Source organism: Lepidochelys kempii, chromosome 19 (assembly GCF_965140265.1).
Source record: "Lepidochelys kempii isolate rLepKem1 chromosome 19, rLepKem1.hap2, whole genome shotgun sequence".
Classification (NCBI taxonomy): domain Eukaryota; kingdom Metazoa; phylum Chordata; order Testudines; family Cheloniidae; genus Lepidochelys; species Lepidochelys kempii.
Window position 1 is genome coordinate 6,095,722 of NC_133274.1, and position 15,001 is coordinate 6,110,722.

General features: G+C 55.9%; 1 protein-coding gene across 8 annotated transcripts in view; it reads right to left on the minus strand.

The window, feature by feature from the left end:
• ADGRB2 (adhesion G protein-coupled receptor B2) overlaps positions 1 to 12,277 on the minus strand; it is a 101,573-nt gene extending 89,296 nt beyond the window's left edge. For 2 of the 8 annotated variants that reach the window (XM_073317499.1, XM_073317500.1), the window contains exon 1: positions 11,772 to 12,277. The gene's annotated coding sequence lies outside the window, so the exon portion shown is untranslated. Of the gene's footprint in view, positions 1 to 9,971; positions 10,055 to 10,449; positions 10,477 to 10,903; positions 10,924 to 11,771 lie in introns of those variants that run through there. The other 6 variants (XM_073317505.1, XM_073317504.1, XM_073317506.1 and 3 more) reach the window with 5 other exon arrangements.
• Positions 12,278 to 15,001: the final 2,724 nt, after the last annotated feature.

The following is a 15,001-nucleotide window of genomic DNA, read 5'->3' on the forward strand; positions in this document are numbered from 1 at the left end:
CCACACCCAGGGCCCTGGTAAGGAGCCTACAAGGCAGCAGGGGAAGCAGAGGATATCTGAAGCCCCAGGCTGCTCATTATTTCTGGGGTTTCCTTTGCAGCCCCACAGCATGTACACAGTGACACTGGAGGGGTCACCAGCAGGCGCCCGAGCCATGGAGGGCACAACTGGAAGAGGGAGGGGAGCAGCAGCCAGGGCTGGATAATACGTGGCTGGAAGGGGGAGGGCTTTAGCAGCCGATGCCGTGAACTGTAACGAGAGACTGTCCCATCAGTGGGGACGACAGGCCGCTGGGGAAATCAGCTCCACAGTGGCCTGGAGATCTGGCCAAGAGCCTTGGCAGGAGGGATCCGTGCACTGTAGGGAGGGAGGCCTGTCCCTTTAAGGCGTCCAAAATGAAGGGACAGCTAAAAGGCCACCCAAACCCCTTCCCCAGAGGAAAGCAACCGGCAATCAACTTAGATGCTGCATGAACATTCCCAGTCACTTCCAAACGCTCTACATGGGCCAGAATCAGGCCAGGCGTAAGTGGACACAAGTCTGCCAACCTCCAGGAGCCAGACCCCCCTTGCTGGTGTAAATCAGGGGTAGCACCAATCATTTCACTAAAAGAAAAGGAGTACTTGTGGCACCTTAGAGACTAACCAATTTATTTGAGCATGAGCTTTCGTGAGCTACAGCTCACTTCATCGGATGCAAGCGAGCTGTAGCTCACGAAAGCTTATGCTCAAATAAATTGGTTAGTCTCTAAGGTGCCACAAGTCCTCCTTTTCTTTTTGCGAATACAGACTAACACGGCTGTTACTCTGAAACCAATCATTTCACTGGCGTTACACTGATTGACCCTAGCTGAGGATCCTAATCAGGCCATATGGGTAAAGAGCGCCTGCCCATTTGAGACTCTCTCTCCAGACTGTGTGGCATGCCATCTATTAACCCGGCCCAGCCTGCAGACTGACCAGAGCAGCAACAATCTGAAACTGCTGCCAACCTTCCTGACCTTCAACATCCCCATAACATGAAAATTGATGCTCTCTCTGTCCCCCCCGATGGTGTGAAGCTGAGTGGCTCAGACGGCCACCAAACCTGGCTCCTTTCTGGAATTAGGAGGAATTCCCAAACACTGGTGGCTCCTCGCTGGCTGCCTCGCAATCGCAATTCATGTCAGATCTTTCATTCTGCTTCTGTCCCTCTCGTTTCCCATTGCGCTATAGAGCCAGTTTAGGGTTTGGGGGGGTTTAATTAAAAACCACATTTAAAAAGCCAAGAAAGTGATTGTGTAAAACTGGCTTCCTGGGGTTCCTGCTTTTATCCTTGTGCTCTGGCAATTTCAGAGCAAATCCGTGGCACACGGCTTGCAGATCAAAAAGGTGATTTTTTTTTTTGTTGCTGTCGCAAACTCAGCCGGACGCCTGGATTCTTTCTACCGCCTAGGACGTCGCCACTGACAAAGGCTCGGCCATCAGAAGTCGGCTGCTCCTCCCTCGATGATGCGCAAAGCGAATGCCCAAAAACTGGGCTGGGAGCATTGCAGCACACACCGGAAGACCAGGTTGCCGGCCCAGAGTTTATTAATTATTTGTATTCGCAAAAGATCTAGACATTCCAGCCGGGATCAAGGCCCCACAGTGCTGAACACAGAATATCCAACCCAGATAAGAGGTGTGGGCTCCTCACTGCTACCCCAGCCGCCTCTTTCAATCTTGGGTGCCAACAGTCGGTACTGAGGCACTGGGCCGGATTTACCAGCCGCACATTGCACTGAAGGTGCCGTGCAGGTCCAGCACTTCGGAAAGCCTGGCCATCGGCTTCAGGGCCTCCAGACAGCACCCGACTGCCACATGTCTGAAGCTCATGGGCCAGTGCAACCGGCAGCTAGCGCAGGACTTGGCGGCACAGGGGAACATGTACGCTGCGGGGAAGGTTCTTGTTTGACATCGATGGGGCTGCCTGGGTGAAACGGATGGGCTGGATGTGGCCCCTTCAACGCCCCTTCGCCGTGGGGCGGTGTCCCTCCCGCGCCCAGCCTGCAGCCTCCGTTCTAGGGGGGCTACATGGCTGAGGTTTGACCCAATACAACCTATCAGCAGCCTCACCTTCCGTTCGCGGATCTGTCCCATGGAGATGGCAGGTCCCAGCAGGCAGTGCGCTGCGAGCCCGGCTGGCCAGAATCATGACAAACCATTAAAAGCCTCGCTTCTAATCCCCACCCTCCAGCTCTGCTACACGACCCCCGGCCTGTGTATCGTAAAGGACGGTGGTAAAGTGCCCATTAAAACCTTGTGCCCTTGTGCAGCACCCAGGATCTCGGCGGCTGCCCCTCTTTAAACCCCTTTCATAGAAACCAAGGCACCCAGGACAGTGATTTGCCCAAGATCATGCCGCAGCTCAGTGGCAGAGCCGAGCGCAGCCCCCAGGAGCCCTGACGTGCCGTCCCCTCCGCTAGACCGTGAAAAGTTACTTGCCCAGACACAGGACATCCCACACAAAACGCAAGAGTCACCTCCACGCACACCAAGTCTCCCTTCGCCAGGGCACTGCACTCGGCGGCTGGGCAGGCTGCACACAGGGTGGGTGCAGAGAAGGGGCTGCCCGCCACGTTGCGACGGGAGAGGCAGCTGTCGCAGGGCTTGGCAAAGGGACCTACCCGTCAGCTGGTGCAGAATTTGAACCTCCCGGCCGTGGCCCAATGCAGCGCCCGCCTCTGGAGTCTGCAGGCACCACCGAGCGACCGGCTGCGTTCCTCTCAATGAGGCGTTCGCGCCAGCCCGCCCCAGGTTCACCGCTGCAGGTCTAGGGCTCCACAAATCACAGCCCGGCAGGAGCTAAATACCCTCCCCCACTTCCAACCCCCTGCAAGCACCAAGCATTGAGGGAGGAGCGGGAGGTTTGTCGGGGCATGGCTGGGCATCTCTCTCTCTCCCCTCAGCCCTGGACGCTAGGGGTGAAATTCAGCCCCACGCAGGGGGCAGCACCAGGGCTAGGCCCAAGGGACCTCGCCCTAGCAAGGCTTATGTGGGCCGTAAGAGGTGCATAGGCCTCATGCTGGCCCTGTGCCCGGGGTGAATCCTTTCCTCAGAGTGTGCGGCAAAGCCACCAAGGCCCCTGCATGCTAAGGCCTTGGTGAGATGAGAAGCGGTCTGGGCCCTCTCCAGAAACACAGCAAGGATCACGGCACATATGGCCTGCAGTGGCCACCGCCATCCACCTTGTCAGCACTCAGCTCAGAGGAGAACTGGGTGGGTCGCCTCGGGGCCAGCAATTCAGGAGGGGGCTCTCTGCCCCGGAGAGTCCCTGCTGCTGACCCCAGTGCCCCACTACCTTGCCGAGGGGCACTCGACGGCATGGAGCGGGACTTGTCATTGCCTTACATCGGTACTACAAATGCCTCAAAGCAGTGCTGGGAAGACGCCATACAGCTGGAGGCATCGTCTTCTGGATGAGACACAAACCAGAAGTCCTGACTACTCCAGGACGTTAAAGCTACCACTGCATTCCCCCCAAGCATCAGCGTGCCCCGGCCAAACTCCTAATTCTAGCTGTCTACGTTGTCCTTGCCGAAGCTCTGCATCATGCATGCCCCCTTCCCTAAAATCCCAGAGGGAAACGCAACCTTCCAGGGGATGAATTAGGAGGCAAGATGCCAAACTGGAATCTCAGCAGCAAGGTAAAAAGATCAGGGCATGCTTCTGTTTACACACAAGTCTCTTGACTATCACACCCATATTGCACTTACATTGGTGTAAATCCAGAGTAACGCTACTGACATTGGCAGAGGTTCAGCAGCATAAACATAATCAGAATCTGGCCCCTGATCTTTTAATTGCATAGTATAATGATCTTCAGTGACCTAGTATCTTACCTCCCAATGGAAGCCAAAACTCTTTTCAGACTAAGGAATTTCATCACCTGCTCCTGAAATGCAGCCATCTCTGGGGTGGAATGCAACAGCTGTTTTATAGCCACACACGGATGCTAACTGGGGTTTTAGGGATAGAAAGAGTCTATCCACCTGAAACTGCCTGGTGGTTTTAGGGAGGCACAATGTAATTACCTAGGAGGGTGAAAATCCCAACGGTGGTAAAAAGTGCCAGAGGATCTTTAACGACCACAAGTGGTCAGGCTGACCCTATAAATCTCATCTTTAAACAAAAATAAACCACAATTCTAGCAGCGTCACGCAGGGCTGACTCAGACAGAAGAATGCATCATCAAAATATCTGTCATGCAGGTGCATTAACTCTCCAGAGATCTCCTTCCAGGAGGAGAGAAACCCAGCCCTTCTGAAACCAGTTAAAGTCTCTGGGGTTCATCTCTCTTGAGGGAAGGTGTTAAATACCTGCCTCACACATGATTATTCCCAGCTGCAGCACGGGAAGCACAGAAGACAGCTTCTTCCGGCTCAGCCTGCACAGAGGTTCCCCAACGCTTCCCAACAAGAGATGACGCCTTCGTTCCATGTTGTGACTACAGAGGCCTCAGTCAGGATTCGTTATTCACGAGGTTTTTGGGGGAAAAAATATAAAACATCTATAGGAAACCCGAAGTTAACTCAGCAGCAATTAACCTTCAGCTTGCTGGGATTCCCCCAACCCTAGGGGCTCGGATCAGGCTGCGCATGGAGTCTCTGGGTTCATTTCGATTTTTCTGGACTAAGGCCGCATTCAGCACTCTGGGTGCTTCTGACAGTCTTTGAAAAAACACAGGTACAAACAAACAGACCCATCAAAATCAAATCACGTCGATATAGAAAAGTTAATTAGCCCCCCACACCTCCAGGCTGCCCCACTGTCATTCCCCAGCACTCCTTATGTCACAAAGAGTTTGTCAAGGAGGAAGGTTCTGCAGTGTTTCCTGAAGACAGACAGATTTCCAATTCCCCCCGTCTCCTCCGGAGGTTCATTCCACTGCCGGATGCCCTGGAACGAGGACGTTTTGTGCCCAGCTTTCATGCCCTTCATCCCGTGCTATAAACGTCTGCCCAAAGTGAAGACTAACAGAAATGCATCCAGGATGTTTTCCTTTAAAAAGGCCAGGGGGAACAATTTAAGGAGACCCCACCAATGTGAAAGTCTGGAAACTGTGTGTGTCTCCTCTTGTTACCAGTGACTCCAGAGAGAGGGGAGAAACTGGGTAGAGCAAATCTCTCTCCAGGTTGTTTACTTGTGCACCAGACAAGTCAGATTCACTGCACAGGCCCCACATCTGCAAACACATACGTAACTTTACATGAGCGAGTTGCCCCAATGAGCTCAAGGACACAACTCGTGCTACAGGCCCGCATGTTGACACCCTTTGTCCGACCAAAGTCAATGGGACCATTTGAGTAAAACGCTACTTATGGTATCAGAAACTCCCCTATTTGCAGGATCGGGTCAGAGCCAGCTAGAAAGGGAGACCTGGATAACTAAAAAGGCCCATATAAACATCTCCACAGGGAGCAGAAAAACCCTTATAATAAAAATTAAGGATTTAAAAAAAAAAAAATCGGGACAGACTGTACCCAACAGGTTGAGTCAGACACTGGGGTTTTTTTCTCTCCCAAACTGACTCATCTAAAAAAAATCCCAACACTTATTTCGACAGTGACCCTTGAAAGCAGACATTGTCCTGCAGCGACTGTGATCCAAACACCGAATAATTATTAATAATAATGATTTTATATTGCGGGAGTGCCTAGGACCGAGTCACGGACCAGGTCCCCTTTGCTAGGCGCAGAGCAAACGCAGAACACAAAGATTGCCTCTGCCCCAAAGACCGACAGCCCCAAGGACTCAGCCGAGGCCTTTCCAAAGATTTCAGTGGGAGATGTATTGGATCTTATAGGCAGCAGAGGGGACCCTGAAAGTGAAAGGGACCTGCAACAAGAAGTGCGACTCCCTGGGTGCTTGGAAAGCACCTGGCACCCTCGTCCTGGCTGTCCAAAGGTAACAGGAGGAGAACAAAGCTGTTCCCTCTGGCCCATACATACCGGCCCTCCCTACAGGGCTGCGTTTCCAAACCCCCGATTTCTCCTCCCTCCAGCACAATTTTAAAAAACCCCTTGTCATGGAGTGTGGGGGAGTCCAGGCCCTGCACCCCTCTTCCTGGGATTCACTGAGACTCTCAGCCAGCCAGTAAAACAGAAGGTTTATTGGACAACAGGAACACAGTCCAAAACAGAGCTTTTGGGTACAACCAGGACCCCTCAGTCAAGTCCTTCTGGGGGAGCAGGGAGCTTAGACCCCAGCCCTGGGGTTCCCTGCGTTCCTCCACCCAGCCCGCAACTGAAAACTAAACCCCACCAGCAGGTTCCCTTCTGCAGCCTCTGTCCACATTCCTGGGCAGAGCTGTTTCCTCCCTTCCCCTCCTGGCTCAGGTTACAGGCTCTCAGGTCTCCCATCCCCAGGGCATATTCCCAGGTCAACACTCCCCCATCCCTGCTGCGTCACTTCGTCACACCCCTGCCCGATTGTGTGACGACCACAGACGGACCTAACTACTGTTTGCTGCTGGCATCAGACCAACAATCGGAAAGAGCCTCTGTATGATGTAATTACTGCTCCTGGCCCTGGTGAACCAAATCCATCTCTAGTGTGACTCCATTGAAACCACCGGCAAACCTGGCCCGGTGTCTCGAATTCTCATAGCCTGAAGCCATGCCCAGATCTGCAACATCCCTCCTGGGGAGCATGAGTGTGCGTGCACATGGTAGGGAACAACACCTGCTGTGGGGGTTCCAGCAGGAACCGTAGGCTCTCTATGGTGCCTGGAGACAAGTGCTTGCTTCCCCTCTCTCTCTCTTTTTCATCCCTTCCTCTCTCACTCCCCCACTCCCTCTGGCTTCCCAGGCATGCTGCCACCACCCTTCCTGAGCAATGCATCCCGGCAGTGAAGCCAAGCGGTAATTAATGGCGCTGTTTTGCCAATCACTGGATCAGACTCGCTACCACTGGCAAGCACAGGGCCTTTTTATTTATTTTACTTAACGGCTGTTGGTAAAACTCCACTCCGAGCGCAAGGCCAGGAGCCGGAGCGACGAAATCCCCTCCAGGCTTAAGGACAACGCTCTGCCAGAGAACACTCCGTTCATCCCTGCCTCCCGCCCGGTGCAATTTACAGGTGGGGGGCAGGGGGTCCATCTAACCAAGAGTCCGTAGCAGGAATACAGGCTAGCAGGAACTGTATAAAGTGGCTATTCTCTTTGCTATGCAGGAGCCTGATAACCTCTCTCTTTCTGTGTCTCCAAAACACCCCTCCCTTGGTTATCTTCCCAGCCTTCTTCGTCACTACAGGAGCTCAGGCCAAGGCACTGAGGAATTGATCCAAAGCCCACAGAAGCTGATGGAAAGATTCCCGTTGACTGTAGGCCCCGGAACAGCGGAACCTGCTCGCTGCATCAGTCATTCCCAAGCTACTTCGCTAACCCTAACCCCAACCATGCCTGGAGCTGACCAACACCCAAGCTGAGCTGCAGAAGAGAAAAGAGCCCACAGCACTCCTCGGATTGGATATTTTGTAGACGGCTCCGTGGTCCACATCCCAGTTTGGTCACAGCACTGGCCAAAAGCCCCTCTGATGAACTATTCGGTGGCCTGCATGAAACAAGCTACACCCAGCTGCTCGGTCAAGTTCTGACAGGACATCAAGAAAGCAGAAGGGGACAAAGGGACAAGATGGTAAGGCTCTGGCTCTGCCCATAGCCTGCTGAGTAACCGTGGGCAAGTCACTTTGTCGCTCTGTGCCTCAGTTTCCCCACCTGTAAAATGGGCGTAATGATGGGACTGACATCCTTTGTAAAGTGCTACTGATCCGAAGCACTCTGTAAGAGGTAGGTGTTATTACTGTTAATAAGCTGACAGCTCAGATGCAGTCCTGTTCCCATTAGATGTCTGTCTGGTGGCTAATATGAAATGGGTTTGCTAGGCCTCAATCCACATTCCCCATGATGAGATGTCTGCATCAGAAAAAACACCACCACACAAGGCCAAGGGCCAAACAGGATCCGAAGGCTGCACCATCCTCCCACCCTGAATGGGGTCCCCCGCAGGGAGGAGTTGGGGAGGAAGGCCAGGGTTGCAGAAGCTCCTCACTACTTTTAGGAATTAACCCCTAAAACCATCAGTCGGGCAGAGGGGGAGAGACACCATCCAGGACTAACACCTCCCCCCGCCCCCAGCTCCTCTCTGATCATTCTCATCACCCCAAAATCGCACCATCAAGGTCATGCCTCACCAGGGGCTCGAAACCCTCATTTTCTTTGCAGGTTTCTCCTGGGGCCAGATGCCAAGGCAATGGGCACGTGCCCACTGCATACACAGGTAGATGCTGAGAATAAGCCACACAAAACCCACCCACCTTGTCAGCCCCCGGCTCATGCCCAGCTCAGGGAAACGAGCACACGCATGCATCTTAGGACAACACCCCACTGGGCCGCGAGGGGAGACAAATCACAGAGCCAGAGGTCTGCTGCCGCCAGCCTCCAGTCAAACCCGCCCAAGCCAATCACAGCTGCCCTTCTGGGACAAGGGTAGGAAAGCCAGCCAGCTAAGCCCCTGGTGGCTCGGGTATCCCCACACAGCAGGGTTACGAACCACATTCATAATCCGGGCCACACGCTCCGTCGCATCGCACGGGCTTCTGTGAGCGTGACAGCGCTGGGCGCGGAAGCCACGCTCCATGCGACCACATTGGGAGATGCTGCCTGCCAGGCTGGATTCTGGCTGCGCTTCATGTCCACCCCACTCCTCCGGATCTCTGCACCCCCCATCCCCATCGATTCCGGATGCACAGATGGCGCATTTCTGCCAAGATGTTGCTACAGTCAAGGGGGGGGAGGGTTGGTTTAAAATATTCACACACCCACCCCGAACCTTTCACCGATGGGGTTTCAGCCTCCCATGCCCTGCCACTGCTTAACTGGGCTGCACGATCCACAGGGCAGAGCATAATTAATTCCACATCCCCTTATCGGTGCAGAGTGAAATGATCTACTAAGAAGCACCAGACAGGAGTCCGAAGATGTGAGTAACAATCTGCCTTTGCCTACGGCAGCGCCCCCCTTCGGGCAGAATTCCCCCTCCCCACCCCGCGTGGAGGGGGCATCCTCTCCAAGAGCAACAGCGAGGTGCACAAGTGTCCTTTCCCTGACTGCACAATTACACTGCACGTCCCAAGACATGTCAGTGACTCCAGTGAGCTCGCAGAGGGCTGGGAAGCACTGGCGCAGAGAGCATTCAAATCTGACCTAGAAAACCAAAGGGTCGCTCAGGCAAGACGTTAGTAAGCGTCCCTGCCGCAAAGCAAGCGGGAGCAGTGAGCTGTCACGGTCCTTGCCCTCTGACCACAGGCATGGTTCGGGCTGGAAGGAATACAAGCATCTGACGCTGCAACAAGTTACTGTCTTTAAACCAAACCGTGATCGATCTGCACACAGATCCAACTGCTCTCTGCTCCCAGCCGCTCCTGGAAAGAGAACTCCCTCTCCGCTACCCATCCCTGCCCCCCCTTTACACTGCTCACACAAATCCAACACACACGTATGCACGGACACGCACACTGTGAATGCACGCGTGGCAATATGCCTGCATACACACCTGACAACATGCCCATGGTGCCCAGAGAAACGGATCCAGCCTTGCAGACCCAGTGCTCACAAACCCAGGAATGCACCCCCACAACACATGCACCAGCCAGATCTAGCCAGGCACTCGCACCCTCATGCTAGTGCAAAGGGACCCAAGCACACCTGCCACATCCAATAGAAAGGCCATATGCCCATTCTACAATACACACACTCAGATACACCTACACCCTGGTGCTAGGACAGACCTGCAAAGCACACTTACACACTACAGCAGTGCAAACAGCCCCAGCAACGCACCTGCCTGCCAATGCCTACGCACCCAGTACCCTAAGTGCACGAGAGCAGAACCCACAAATCCAACCTACCGGCTTCAAAAGACACAGACCCCGCATGGCAAAGCCATTACCTGCCCACAGAGAAGGAGCTGCACGCGCTAATTCAGCCCTGGCTGGAATCGAGTGCATCTCAAGGAGCGTTTCAACCCCTACATCAGGGCTGACCTTGTCCCATCTTGCGCCAGGGCATTAAGAGCAATTCCAGCACACTTTCAGCCTCACTCCAACTCACGTCTACACACATGCAGTGGGACATGGGTACCACACACCAACGCACACCTTTCCCCCACCGCCCCCGCCGTACAAGCACGAGCATCCAGGGCACTCCCGATCCAAGCTGTGTCAAAACCCCGACCTCTCTTATTCTGGCTGACGTGCCACGGATTGTTCATCTGGATCGGGAGCCTTGACACCCACACACCCCCACACCCCACACCCACACTCCCATGTGTCTTGCTTTCAAAACAGAAATGCATCCGATTGATACGTGTAACGAGAGCCCTTCCAGATGGGCAAGTCTGGGCAGCAAGAAAAAAAATAAATACCCACGCAGAGCTGAGGGTGCCATCTCTCGGGGCGCCCCTAGCAGGAGCCAGAGAACCCTTTTCGCAAGAAAATTCGCCCAACGCCTTTTCACGGTAGGTTTATTTTTTTGGCTGTAGAGAATTGAGAGTCGATTTAACGGACAGAGCCTGGGAAGCTCAGGAGTCCCTCTCTCTTTCCCATCTTCTTGAAAGTCGGCCCCCGATCGGAAACCTAAAACCCCCCACGTGCAAAGAGATGGTCAAGCATCCCCCCAGCTTCCTCGGAGGAGGAGGAGGAGGCCGGTGTGTCGCTTCCAGCCAACTCCACTCCTGTGGCCGCTCAATCCAATTCAAACTTCCCCACCTCACTAGGCAGCCATCGGCCCCCCGTGGAAAGGGGGGAGGGGGGGAGGATACTGTCGCTGAGCCCCATAAGCAAGAATCCTGCCTGGTCTCCCGGCCCCACCGGCGTTTCCAACCTTCGCTGAAGGAAATCACAGCCCGGCCGAACACGCAGACTATGAAGATGCGTCCACAAAATGCCACCCCGGGGCAGGTCTCCGCGTGCTTCGCCACGCCGATTCCCCTCCCGCTGCGTTTGCACGAAGAGATCGATCCCCCCCCTCCCCCCACAAGTCATTACAAATAAAAAGCAGTCTAGTGTTTTCGCATTGCATGAAACCCGGGGCGGGGGGCAGGGGCAGGGGAAGGCGGCTTGCTGCTGCAAAGCGGACGGGGAAGCAAAGACCTGAGCACGGATGCATCACTCCGGTCCGCGGGAAACGCAGCAGAGACAGCGAGGAAGAAGACCCGAGCCAGTTGCAAGCTTCGCCTTCCCAGAAAAGCGGCGGGGGGGGAGAGGGGGGGCACACCAGGGGAGCATTTATTACCCGCAGCCCCCTCCTCTAAACCGATCGGCCCGCCCTGCCACGAAGCAGAGCTGCGAACGGCCCCCGCTCAAGGGAGCCCACTGGCCACGCTGCAGTTTGGTGTTTGTAACCGGCACAGGACCCATCAACCCAACTCGGTCCAGGGCGCGGGGGGCTTTTGGAAGTAAACTCGGGGCGCCCGCTCTCTGCATCCCAGCGAGTCCTTCCACCCCTCCCCCCCGCGCCCGGGGAAGAGCTGGAGAGGAGCCGGAGGGGGGGGGTTAATTCCGCAATAAATTACAGCAGCCTCTAATTGCCATCATTTTCCCAGTTGAGTAGTAGGCGTGATGGCGGACACCCGCTGTCTGGGGGGTGGGGTTTTTTTTTGGGGGGGGGAAGAGGCGCACAGTTTGGTGGCATGCCACCGAGCATTAACTCTTCGCTGCCCGCTGCCCCGCTTTCTGGGGGCCCCGCTCACCTGGTCTCTGCTAGCAGTAGTTTAAGCCCTTGCAAGACGAGGGGCCCGAGCCGCTGAAGTTTGCCATCCCTGAGAGCCAGCCTGTGCCTGCAAAACGGGGGCGGGGGGGAGGGAAGGGGGGAGGGAGAAGGTCCCTGTTTAGGAGGGCTCCGTGCGCTGCAGCTGCTCGCTCCGATCTTCACCCCCCCCCCCCGCAGTGTGAAATGAGGGGGGGGCCGCAATTAGCAAAAACAAAACAGCAAACCCCTTCTCCGGACAGGGGTCCCCCTTCTTCTCCGGACAGGGGGGTCCCCCCCCCCCCTCCTCGCCGCAACTACTGCCCGCGCGTCCCCGCCTCCCCGGGGGCTCCCCGCGGCAGGAGGCGGCGCCCGCAGCCGGCGCCCAGAGCCCGCCCGCGGCGGGGTTGCATCCTCAGGGGCGGGCAGAGGCTCCGGGTCCCGGCCCGGCTGCGCCCCTGGCCCCGGCTCCCTGCGGCAGGGCTGGGTCGGCGCGCGGGCACGGGCGGCCTCGGCAGCTCGCGCCGGGCCCGGGGCTGGGGAGCTTGCGCGGAACAGAAGAAAAAAAAGCCGGGCGGGGGGGTGGGGGGGGGGCGAGTCCCAGGCTTTAAGGAGGCCCCGGGCAGCTCACGGCAGAGCCGCGGGGGCGAGGCTGGGCGCAGCGGGGAGATGCCTGCGCCTGGCTGGGGGCCGCTTGGCTCGCTCCGCTCCTCCCCTTCCCCTGCTCCCTGCCCGGCCGAGGGAGCAGCGGGATTTAAGGTGACCCGGGCATGTTGGCTGCAGGGGGGGGGGTCCTTTCCCCATCCCTCCCCAGCCTGGTCCCTGACAGGTTCTGCCCCTAGCTGGGAGGGGGGGTCACGGGCGCCGCCGTGTTGCGGGAGCCGCGGGGGTGCGCCCAGGGGTGTGGGCATAGCCAGAGGTGCGCCGCGCACAGGTGGGCACGGAGCTGCGCCTGACGGGGGGGAGAGGTTTGTGGGGCACGGGTGTGTTGTGGGGGGGGGGCAGGGTGGTAGCGTGTGCACACCTCGGTGTGTCTAGGCATGAGCCTTTGCGTGGCCAGGTGTGTTGGTGAAGACGTGCTGGGGGCGGAGGGGGGGACGGGGGGGGTGTAAGTGTGTTGACTGCCCAGATCAACACAGGCAGGTTGTGTATGGGCACGGGGGGGGCTGGAGCCTGTGTCGATACGCAAGTAGAGAGCACGCAGGACACACGTGCCCCTAGTGTGGTTTTTTTTGAGGGGGGGGGCTGTGGGGCACAGATGTGTTGACGTGAGCTGCGTACCCTTGAGCAGATGTGAAATGTGCAGCGTGGGTGTCCTGAGAGCTCAGACGGGCACACCGGTGTTGTATCACGGGTGTAGGTGTGCACGGGTGACATGTGTGCCCAGATTGGGTGTGTCCATGCCTGGAGATGTGTGCCCGTGTGCCGAACATCTCCACGTGCATCCGGGTGAGGTCTAGGTGCACATTTGTGTTGTGCGACCTTTCCAAATGCAATCGCCCGACAAAGACACGGCCCGGCAGCAGGGGTGCTGACAAGGGTCACAGAGTTCTGGCTGCCTGGAACGAGCCTGGACTCGGGCGGCCTGTTTCTATGAGGGTGCCAGAAAGTGTTCCCGGGCCAGTCAGCACAGAGCGACAGAGATCACATTGCAACCAGGCCCAAGAGCCTCCCCGCATCTCCCATAAGCATCAACAGCGTCACAGGGGAGCAGCCTGGCTTTAAACTAGACTGATTCCCATTCCTTAGCCCCAGCCAGATCCCCATCATCTCCAGGGACTTCTTCAGCTGGCAGCTTCTCAGCCCTCCCTCTCCTCTGCCGGGGTTGCTACCCAGCCGATGCTCTTCGAACCCCGTTGATTGTTTGCGGCGCAGAAGCAGGGTGGTTTTGCTGTGTGGGCAATTCTCCACCAGGGGATTGGAACAGTTTTCATTTGTGACGTCGGCCCAACAGCAAGGGGTCACTCAGATGGCCGGGGCAGGGGAAACGCTCAATAATTTCACAGGCAGGGGGAGGATGCACAATAAAACCGCATTTCCTTTGTAGTACATCACACCCCCTGCACCTATATTAAGGCATGGTGTACAGAAACAGCTGGGATTTCTGGGCACTGCTGCCCTCTACTGGAGAATATCCAAACTGATCAATAGTATCATGGTCCCTGTACTGTTTACGGTTAATGGAAAGTCAACTGACAAGAGACAGGCTGGGTCAGTGGTTAGAGTGCTAGCCAGGGACTACGATTCTTTTCTTCTTCCACCAGCTTCCTGTGTGATCTTGAGCTAGTCAGGCCCTGAGCCCCGGCTCCCCATGGGGATAACTCTACTTCTCCATTTCACAAGGTGCAATCAACCTGCATTAAAGATTTGAATCCACATTGGTGGGTTTCTCTAACAACATTTTGACAGGGAGAGGTTCTTGGCCTATTGTCCAAACTCCCACCCAGAGCCCCAGAGGACAGGCTGCATCTGGTTCCCCCCACACACCCCCGGACCTGTCCAGGTTGGGTAGCCCTACTCAGAGTTCAGTCTTTCTCAACATCTGCACAATGTGCCCAGTCGTTCGATGGCGTCAGCATCAGCCAGGTGAAGAGCCTGGAGCCCGCCGTAGAAATAAGTCAGCGGGCACTCAGCAGGGATATGTGACAGTCTGGCATTGACCGCAGCTGCATTGTGGGTCGTTCGAAAAACCCCATTTAAAGAGATTGGCTGCACAGCTGTCCTGCCCTGTTCAGAGATGACGCCAGGTGCCTTGGCAGATCAGAAGCTGGTGGACGGATGGTAGGGTCAGTGACGAGAGTGTGATTAACGATTGTCGTCGCTGGCCAGTCATTGCGCTAAGCACATTCCCCCGTCATGCCCTGTGATGGCATAAAGGGCGTCTAGAAGACAGGCGAGCCGGCGGGTGGTTGAAGAGGTCTGCGTACAAAGGCCAGGTCACTATTCTCGCAGATCCTGGTCAGCAGCATGACAGAGCTCAGGATCGCAAGGGGACACAAGCCTGACAAAGGTGCAAGCCGCAGGGAAGGAACAGTTGTGGGGTGTTCAAGCCCTGGGAGGCAGCTAACTATGATGAACAGAATGGGGGGAGGAGGGTTATCCTTCCCTTTGCATTGATGAGAAAGTCATTAGGATGGGAAATACCCCATAACAAATAGTCCCAAATACAGTTAATTGCAATTAATATGATTGTAAGAGGGAATATCCCAGAAGAAATACGCTCTCACTCAGATA